General features: G+C 40.1%; 1 long non-coding RNA gene across 1 annotated transcript; it reads right to left on the bottom strand.

Moving 5' to 3' along the window:
- Positions 1-8,446: 8,446 nt before the first annotated feature.
- On the bottom strand, positions 8,447-9,048 carry LOC107709446 (uncharacterized). Its single transcript, XR_001636500.1, has 3 exons — positions 8,981-9,048; positions 8,582-8,902; positions 8,447-8,496 (listed from the first exon to the last, which is right to left on the bottom strand). It is a non-coding gene; the product is annotated as an uncharacterized LOC107709446 (long non-coding RNA).
- Between the last annotated feature and the right edge of the window lie 85 nt (positions 9,049-9,133).

Below are 9,133 nucleotides of genomic sequence, written 5' to 3' on the forward strand. Positions count from 1 at the left end.
ATGTCGAACGATTGGTGTGTTATGACAACCCAATGTATCGCAAACGGGCATAACCCCCGTATGTCTGTTAAAAACATTCTCGAACTCATGCCTGAATGTGAAGGAAGTCTTAAAATAGGTAACATTTTATGTCTCTGTACTTATGTAACCGATGTGTGTGTAATGTTGTTGTCAAGAAACGATCCGTTGGATGTATGTTTTCTGAAAAACAGTGGGGGTGAGATGTCTGAATTAATGAAAAAAGTGTACTACAACCCATCAAACCCTGGATCTTTAGGGGGTAAAGAATGATTAAAACGGTGTGTGCTAAAGGAATACGGGGTAACTCTGAAAGATAAAGAAGTGGCAGATTGGTTATCCTCTCAGGATACTTATACATTACACAGAACCGCACCTGTCAAATACAAGCGGAATAGAGTGGTGGTGTATGGGAAAGATGTACAGTTTCAAGCAGATCTGGTTGACATGACCACTTATTCGAAAGAAAACGATGATATCAAATTTTTACTAACTTGTATAGACGTTTTCAGCAAGTACGCTTGGGCGCGCCCACTGAAGAATAAGACAGGGCCGGAGGTTGCGAAAGCGTTCGCATCTATACTCAAAGAAAACCGCGTACTGCAAAAATTACAGTCTGATAAAGGAACTGAATTTTTTAACAAACATTTTCAGCAACTGATGAAAAAGTATAACATACATCATTTCGCTACAGCAAGTGATGTAAAAGCATCCGTAGTTGAATGCTTTAACCGGACTCTTCGATCAAGAATGGCTAGATTTTTAACAGCCATCAATTCAAAGCGTTACTAAGATATCTTACAAGATCTTATAGATGGGTATAATGCAAGTTATCAGAAAAGCATTAAAATGCGGCCTTTGGACGTTCATAAAGAAAATGAAGCGGTTGTGTTTAATAATTTGTACGGAAAGCTGCATAAAGGCCCAACTGTCTTTAGGTATAAAATAGGTGATGTTGTTAGGGTATCTAAAGTTAGAAACGTATTTTCTAAGGGGTACGAACAGAATTACACCGAAGAGTTTTTCACTATAGCCGCGTGTATACCTCGGACACCACCTGTGTACAGATTACAAGATTACGATGGGAATGTTATCGACGGGTGTTTTTATGAAAAAGAATTACAAAAAATTATTGTGAATCAAGATAAGTCGTTTAAAATAGAAAAGATTTTAGATCGAAAAAAGAGCGGTCGCAAGGTGCTTTGTCTTGTCAAATGGTGGGGATGGCCGCCTAAATTTTCCTCATGGTTGCCAGAACGGGAGATCGCGGACATACAGACTCCCTTAAAGTAGCAGCGTGGTTGTCATAAATATCATTTGTGAAAATCTGCATCATGGGCGAGGGCGGATTTTACGTTACGCTACCATGCAACGCATCAATGGATGTATATCCTGACAATAGTATTTCTAATTACAAAACAAGACTAGCGAAAAGCATGAACCTCAAAGGTCAATGGGAAGTCGGATTAATCGAATTTTACTATCCTATTTCCTGGTACACATTTAATGAGGAGGATGCACCATTTATTATTAACACCGCACCCAATATACTGGGTTATGATGAGAAAAATTACGAAGAGGGCGAGGGGGTGATTATCTACATTAAAGAAAAAAACCTTCAAAACATATCTAAAGTATGTAATACGTTAAAACCGGGGTATTACGAGGATGTATTGTTTCTGGTTAGAGAAATAAATGCTAATCTACCACCGAGAGTGACACTTGGTTATGACCACATCAAAAATAGGATATTTCTAAAAGCACCGGCGAACACATCTTTGGTATTTTACGGGAAGTTGGCTATTATTTTAGGATTAAAACCGAGTGTGTCTCTAGGATCTGTAAATCAACCTCACGAGGCTCATTTTGATGGTGCACCTGTTGTGACGTATGCACCATATCAGGCTGACATTAGAGAGTCATTTTATAGCATGTATATATACACTGATATGATCGAGTATCAACCAGTCGGTGATTCATATGTACCACTACTGAGAACTGTACATATAGACGGGGCATCTAATGACTTCATCAGTGTTAGATTCGATAAACCACATTACGTAGCTGTGAGTAAATCTAATATTACAGACATTTGCATCGAGGTTAAAGACGACCAGAACAAACACGTACGTTTCACTTACGGTAAAGTTGTGGCTAAACTTCACTTCAGACAGGTGAAATAGGTTTTTGTTTTAACAAAACTATTGCACAACTATGGACCCGGAACGATATGTCGCATACTACCGGAACCAAGCCGGTAACGGGTTACCGGGATATGCAGGCGGACCGGTTATGTATGGATCGGGGATAGGAGGGATTTTTAGAGCACTTTTCAGGACAGCTCTACCGCTGTTGAAAAGAGGTTTTAGTATAGCAAAACCACATCTAAAAACTGCTGCAAGAAATATAGCTAGCGACGTTGTAACCACAGCCCTATCGAGATCGTATAACGAAAATAATAATAATAATAATAACGGACAAAACGGCAACGGGTTAATGGTTATGTCACGAGGGGCATTTAAACCACCCGGGGTGCGAATGCGTAGGGGGCGTGGCCACGTGAAGAAGACTAAACGTACTAGTAAGAGGCGTACTGTTGCAAAACGCATACGACGTGTCCGCACGAAACGTGTAAAGAAAACTGTCCGTGTCAAAAGACCACTGAACACTATTTTCTAAACATGGCTCTATTCCACAACATGTCGGAGGAATGTATTAAATCTGAGCTAGATTTATTTACAGTTCCTATGACCCAGACATCAATTGAAAAAAATACATACGTTGAAATACCACCACTATCTGCAATAACGGATTCATCGCCACTAGAATTCTTTATACCAGGGACGGGGGAGCACTATACGGATTTGAATAATACTCTGTTATACACACGAATCAAGATAACCACGCCCGGCGGCTCTAATATAGCAGATGGTGCACCTGTTGGTTTAATAAATTACCCCGGTGCATGTATATTCTCACAGGTGGATGTTTCTCTGGGCGATCGTCTGATAACACAGAGTTCCAGTACGTATCCCTACAGATGTTTGATCGAAGCTCTGATTAATTTTGGAAAAGATACCCTCGAAAGTGTCTTTTCAGCCGGTTTGTTCTACAAAGATACGCCGGGTCACATGGATGCTACCGACCCCGCGGGAGAAAATACGGGGTTAATGAAGAGAGCTGCGTTTACCAACGCTAGTAACGTCGTAGAATTACTAGCCCCCATCCATAGCGATATTTTCTTTCAAGAAAAATTAATGTTGAACGGTATAGATATAAAAATACGGCTGACCCGAGCTAAAGACGAGTTCTGTCTAATGCGAGATGACGCTATTGGTTATAAACTCAATATCATATCAGCATCTCTTTTTGTGAAAAAAGTTTCCGTTTCACCCGGTGTTCGGTTGGGGCATGCTCAGGCACTTCTATCAACCACTGCTAAATACCCCATAGACCGTGTATGTCTGAAGAATTTCTCTATACCGACGGGGTCTCGCGTGTCAAATCAAGAAAATCTTTTTCTCGGAACATTACCGAAATCTGTCATTTTAGCAATGACAGAAAATACATCCTTTTCAGGGGCGTATGATAAAAACCCATTTGCTTTTAAACATTTTAACCTGGAATTTTTGGCTTTATACCGAGACGGTATCCAAATTCCATCCAAACCGTTTCAGCCGGAATATGAGAATGGTTCTGCTGTGAGGGACTTTTATCAACTCGTATTATCTACCGGAAGACATCTTAAAAATCAGCCTCTGGCAATAGATCGACAGGATTTTCTAAACGGATACACCCTCTATGCCTTTAATTTAACACCTGATGAAGATTGTTCGAATCATGTTTCACTAATTAGATCGGGAAATATTAGACTAGAAGCCCGATTCAGACAACCTCTCAGACAATCCATAACTATTATCGTATATGCGATTTTTGATTCAATCGTTGAGATATCCAATCGAAGACAGGTGTTAGTCGATTATTACTGAGACATCGCGAAATGAATACGGTCCAACTAACAGCTTTTATGGATAAAATTGCGCACAATACGTGTTTTTTAGGAGTGCTACCATGCGATTATCTCCCAAAAACACAGATAAAGATTTTACCGACTATGCTTATTTTTAATACCGACCCATCCACAAAACCGGGGCAACATTGGGTCGCTATCTACATAAACAAATCTAGAGTTAGCTGTTTTTTGGATAGCTTTGGCGGATGTCCGAAAGATCCACGTTTTCCGAAGACCAAATCTTCAAAACATATCTAAAGTATGTAATACGTTAAAACCGGGATATTACGAGGATGTATTGTTTCTGGTTAGAGAAATAAATGCTAATCTTCCACCGAGAGTGACACTTGGTTATGATCATATAAAAAATCGGATATTTCTAAAAGCACCGGCAAACACATCTTTGGTGTTTTACGGGAAGTTGGCTATTATTTTAGGATTAAAACCGAGTGTGTGATACCTTTAGCTTTAAGAGTGACTTTATTTTTCGCTGTTCTAAAGCTGTGCGATTTCGGTCCGGTCGATGCGAATTCAGTGACGTAGTCGTCTGCATCAAGCTTGTCCGTCAGCTCACCAAGATATGCACCTGTTTTAGGCGTCCAATCTCCATCTTTCGATATGAAGATGGCGCTGTCTGTATCTACGTAAAAAACAAATAAAAATGTATTTATAGATCTACGTGCGGGATTGAGTGTGATTTTATCGATGTCGAGCTGAACACCCTCCTTCTCAAAATACCCTTTGACGTAAGACTGCTTGTCTGCGTCTGTCACTATGTCTGGCGGAAAACCTGAAGCCTTCTGTTTGAATTTGAGAAACGTCTTAACATACTCACTGAATAACGTGTCTGATGTCTGCGGAAAATGCCAGACTTCCTCAGTTCTGACGACTGAATAACCTTTAACAATAGCACAGGAGAGTTCAACAGACGTCCAAACTCCTGAAATGGCTCTTTCTTCATTACCATGCTGACACTGATCCTGATATTGTACCTCAGCACAGGTGCGACACAGAGCAAACAATAGTTTACCCTCTGGAGATTTGAAAGGAAGAACCGGATGGAGTAGTTTACGTGGGGGGAGTACGGTACATTTAATAAGTCCAAAATATGTTTAGACCGGTTCAAAGTCTTTTAAAATTATTTCAGGATGACCGATAGGGTAAGTTTTACGCGACAGCACGTAAGGATAGAGCAATGTAAAGTCCAAATAGGAAACGCGTTCATCCTCGCTGGTCTTGTGGTACAATTTAAGTGCATTTGTCCTCCCTCTGAAAAGCGATTCCCTAGGATTAAGCCTCGCTGGCGCCTTATAATTACTCATAAAAGCTTTGACATCAGGATCGTTTTGTTTGGCTTTCTCCCACTGACACTCCCAAATCTCATGTACTCTGAGATTGTAGGCATTACGCAAAACATGCAGCTTATTGTCAGCTTGTCTTCTGAGCACACTGATCGGTTTTTTTGATACCGGATTCAATTCGTTAGGATTAAAACGACAACAGTGTCCGTGCCAGAAGCAACCTAAAAATTCCAAGGCTATTTTATCACCGTCATCAACTTCATAATAGCCATCCACATGATACGGTCCAAAACTGGCTTCGCCGTGGTTTAACGCGTGATGAACGTCAACGTTTCTGCTTACTTTAATGTATTCCAGCCATTGGATGGAAGGGTTTGAGTAAGCTTTGTACTGATTGATATAAGCATTTTTGTGTGTTAGGGCTATCGTGTCCTTGGTTAAAAAAGTGTTTTGAACACTTTCATAGCACACCCGGCAAGCGTTATACAGCCGAACGGGTCCACGTTTGTACACTCGATAAACTCATTTCTGTATTTCATGCAACCCTCTCGTAACAAAACGACATCGTTCTTGCAGTACATCCCGAGTTGTTTTTTGAAGTCAAACACCTGCCCCGCTACGCTCTCGTACCACGAGTCAAATTTCACGCGTTCAGTGTCAGACATTGTCTGGTATCCATAATATTCTTTACACAGATAGGGTCAGACATAATTCGTATTCTGCGAACGATTAAAATGATGGGGAAAGAATCCTTTTTCGCCGGTGTTTAAGTTTAAAGCAGATGTCATTTTTGACAATTTCATAGGCAAGAAGCTATAGCTGTCAATGTATCTCTGTTTAAAGGCCTGATCGTACATATAAACAAGTCTACATCCTTGGAGTATAATTTTTGGTGTTAGGCCCTGACTTGTGAAATACTCGAGCAATATAAAAGAATCGAAACCCGAAGAATTGTGTGCGATAAATGTAAAATCAGCAAATTTTGGACGTCTGAAATGTTTGACCATAAGGTCCACGCAGTCGATACCTTCGGCGGTGAATTCTTCACCAGATTGCGAAACTGCACATATGTAATTAGCGGTATGCTTACCATTTTCGTACATTGTTTCAAAGTCAAAATAAATGTAGGCTTGGCTATGTTCGCCAGGTTTGACAGGTTGAATATAGCAACTGTGTTTTTCGCCGGTGTTTAAGTTTAAAGCAGATGTCATTTTTGACAATTTCATAGGCAAGAAGCTATAGCTATCGATGTATCTCTGTTTAAAGGCCTGATTGTACATATAAACAAGTCTACATCCTTGGAGTGTAATTTTTGGTGTTAGGCCCTGACTTGTGAAATACTCGAGCAATATAAAAGAATTGAAGCCCGAAGAATTGTGTGCGATAAATGTAAAATCAGCAAATTTTGGACGTCTGAAATGTTTGACCATTCGTCCACACAGTCAACACCTTCGGCTGTGAATTCTTCACCAGTTTGTGAAACGGCACATATGTAATTAGCTGTGTGTTTTCCATTTTCGTACATTGTTTCAAAGTCAAAATAAATGTAGGCTTGGCTATGTTCGGCAGGTTTGACAGGTTGAATATAGCAACTGTGATGCCCTTCATCTATCAGAATTGATTAAAAAATGAGCGATGCATATGCTAAAACACATATTGTCTGCTATATTTTTAGGGATGAATAGATTCATTTTATTTTTTCTTACGATTTCATTGTATACCAGGTCGGCTAACTTCCTACGCACGCCACCTTGTTTGTTTCGTGCTACCGATACGCATAACTCTAAAGCAGAATCTAAACCCACATCTGTATTGCTTTGAACTGCACGTTCGATTTGATCAACAAATATACCAACATCATGATTATTATCAGGTGTTAGAACTGCATTAATATCTATCTGGAGACTTGCACCTTGCAGAGATACGTTCAGAAATCCATCTTCACCCGCCATCAATCTGGAAAACGCTACAATCTCATTCAAAATATCTTGCAAAAAGATATTATAGGCAGCATAATCATCAGAGGCTATTTCACGAAAATTTAAAGTTCTGTGAATTTCTAAACCGTTAAATCTCGGTCTTGGGACAATTGTAAAATCACCCACACGACCACCTTCTCTTACTAGGCTAGCTATACAATTCTGGCTGAGACCCATGTCTGGAGCTGCGGGATCATAACCTGACGGGTCGTCATTAGAAGGACCTGCACCGAACTGTTCATTGTTGTTTATAGATGCTCCCAACCATTCATGTTGTTCGCAAATCAGAAATACAAAAATTTTAAATCTTAAAGACAAGCGTGTGCACCCTGAAAACACCACCAACGTTTGCAATGTGAAACAACCAGATATAGCAAAAATGAACATGTACAATTTGAAACCACCGTTTTCTTCCACAAGTAAAATAGTATCAGAAACTATCCTCAATAATAAGAATAAAACAACAATATATCGATGTCAATAACATGTATGGTATAAATCAATGACAATAACATACAATAATGTAAGGAATAAATCAATGTCAATAAACAATAATAAATGTGAGAAATAACCAATGATAATAACAAATCAATGTCAATAACACAAAAACAATCAACAATTCAATACATAGAATATTACGGACTACCTCTCGTGATACGATTGTACAAATCTGTTAACATTCTCTGAATAAGGTTTAAACGTTCGCCCATAAGAGATTATGCGTTTACCGTAAGCCTCTGCTCGACGTGCTGCTGGTGTATCTCGGCCGGTACACCGCTCATGCTCTGCTGGAACTGGCGGAATTCATTATACAGCTGCTCGTGACAACTTCTCCAAAATTCAGCTGCGTGACGTAAGGCCTCGTTGTGTTGTTGTTGACACGCTATGATATTTCTTAAAATCGACAACACATCACTTTGTGCGCTAGCAACAATGTCTTCCGCTTCCCGGTAAGATAGCGAATGTCCGGTCAAGTCGAAAAGTCTCTCAAAGTACCGATTAACACGGCTCAGCATATCATAATCAATCCTTCTATTTAAATCACGATCACGGAACAGTTCCTGAGGTATATCATGCGATAATTCAGCCTCTTCCTCACTCTCCGAGTCGGTGAAGGATGTGAAGGATAACGCGTGGATCATCGAATCAGACCACGCTGTTAGATCACCCTCACCGTAGCCTTGTTCTGCTTGTTCTGTAATAAACGTTTATTAATTTATCGAATAAAAATCAAACATAAAACGTAATAATGAGATTTCTGTTTTACATACCATTATTGTCTGAAGTCCTTAAACGTGTGGTGGTCGGCGAGTCATCCGCATCCTGCTCCGGTAACCTCAACCGTTTTATACCCTGACCGCCTGGATGCGGGGGTCTCAATCGTTGCGTTGGGGGACTGGATGTACCTGGGGTGTGTACACTCGCGCAGGCGGTGAGCGTGTGAGACCCATCCTCTGAAGACGTAACGTGGTCGGGGGTGGGTTGTGTGACGTTGTTTAGCTCGTGACGTGATTCCGTCTTAACTACAACCTCTTGCAACGCCTCCTCTGTAGGTAATATTACCACGTGGCTGTCAGAAGCATCGTGCTCACCTGTAAAAAATTTTTGTAAACACTTTGAGAAACTGAAACTTTTAATATGTTGAGAAAAACGAATGTCTGTATATGTACCGTTATTAACTTCGCAGTCATCATCACAGGCATCTAGTTGCGCCTCGTCAACTGGGTAAAGTCAAGTCACCTTTATTTATATAGCGCTTTTAATAATACAGATTGTGTCAAAGCAACTGAACAGCATTAATTAGGAAAATAGTGTGTCAATAA

This window comes from Sinocyclocheilus rhinocerous, unplaced genomic scaffold, assembly GCF_001515625.1.
Source record: "Sinocyclocheilus rhinocerous isolate Xijiao unplaced genomic scaffold, SAMN03320098_v1.1 scaffold1648, whole genome shotgun sequence".
Classification (NCBI taxonomy): domain Eukaryota; kingdom Metazoa; phylum Chordata; class Actinopteri; order Cypriniformes; family Cyprinidae; genus Sinocyclocheilus; species Sinocyclocheilus rhinocerous.